Source organism: Schistocerca gregaria, chromosome X, assembly GCF_023897955.1.
Source record: "Schistocerca gregaria isolate iqSchGreg1 chromosome X, iqSchGreg1.2, whole genome shotgun sequence".
Classification (NCBI taxonomy): domain Eukaryota; kingdom Metazoa; phylum Arthropoda; class Insecta; order Orthoptera; family Acrididae; genus Schistocerca; species Schistocerca gregaria.
Window position 1 is genome coordinate 171,930,753 of NC_064931.1, and position 1,363 is coordinate 171,932,115.

Consider the following 1,363-nt stretch of genomic DNA (forward strand, 5'->3'; position numbering starts at 1 on the left):
GACGCGCACGCTGTGACATCAAGACGTAAATGGGAAACATGTGACACATTCCAGGCTACATACAATTCACATGACGGATACGCCACTGTGTCCACAGTGCAGCGTCATAGACACAGATGGACATCGCCCTACATGCGGCCCTTGTGTACCACAATGGTATTTGGTCCAAAAAATTATCGCCTTTCTCCGTCGGATGGTGCCGCAAGGAAGTGAACCACAAATGCTGCTTCTTCTGGATACGACATACTTTCACCGAATGGAAACCAACGCAGTGACTTGGATTCGGCGTCTTTGTGGTGGTGGTGCTTAGTGTTTAACGTCCCGTCGACAACGAGGTCATTAGAGACGGAGCGCAAGCTCGGGTTACGGAAGGATTGGGAAGGAAATCGGCCGTGCCCTTTCAAAGGAACCATCCCGGCGTTTGCCTGAAATGATTTAGGGAAATCACGGAAAACCTAAATCAGGATGGCTGGAGACGGGATTGAACCGTCGTCCTCCCGAATGCGAGTCCAGTGTGCTAACCACTGCACCACCTCGCTCGGCAACCCGGCGTCTTTCTGTACTTTACCTTTTCCGAGAGGGCGCTAAGAATATGATGGACTTTTAGCCTTGCTACAAGAACGTCACTCATTTATTTTGCAAAACCCAAAATACCGAACACATTACTCTAATTTTTTAGCAGATGTATTGCTTGATTCCCCAAACAGTTGGGGTGTACCGGTTAGGAGAATATAATTACTACACTACTGGCCATTAAAATTGCTACACCATGAAGATGACGTGCTACAGACGCGAAATTTAACCGACAGGAATAAGATGCTGTGATATGCAAATGATTAGCTTTTCAGAGCATTCACACAAGGTTGGCGCCGGTGGCGACACCTACAACGTGCTGACAGGAGGAAAGTTTCCAACCGATTTCTCTTACATAAACAGCAGTTGACCGGCGTTGCCTGGTGAAACGTTGTTGTGATGCCTCGTGTACGGAGGAGAAATGCGTACCATCACGTTTCCGACTTTGATAAAGGTCGGATTGTAGCTTATCGCGATTGTGGTGCATCGTATCGCGACGTTGCTGCTCGGGTTGGTCGAGATCCAATGACTGTTAGCAGAATATGGAATCGGTGGGTTGAGAAGGATAATACGGAACGCCGTGCTGGATCCCAGCGGCCTCGTATCACTAGCAGTCTAAATGACAGGCATCTTATCCGCATGGCTCTAACGGATCGTGCATCCACGCCTTGATCCCTGAGTCAATAGATGGCGACGTTTACAAGACAGCAACCATCTGCACGAACAGTTCGACGACTTTTGCAGCAGCTTGGACTGTCAGTTCGGAGACAATGGTTGCGGTTACCCTTGA

General features: G+C 48.8%; 1 non-coding gene across 1 annotated transcript; it reads right to left on the reverse strand.

The window, feature by feature from the left end:
- Positions 1–466: 466 nt before the first annotated feature.
- Positions 467–539, reverse strand: Trnaa-cgc (transfer RNA alanine (anticodon CGC)). The gene has a single exon. It is a non-coding gene; the product is annotated as a tRNA-Ala (tRNA).
- Between the last annotated feature and the right edge of the window lie 824 nt (positions 540–1,363).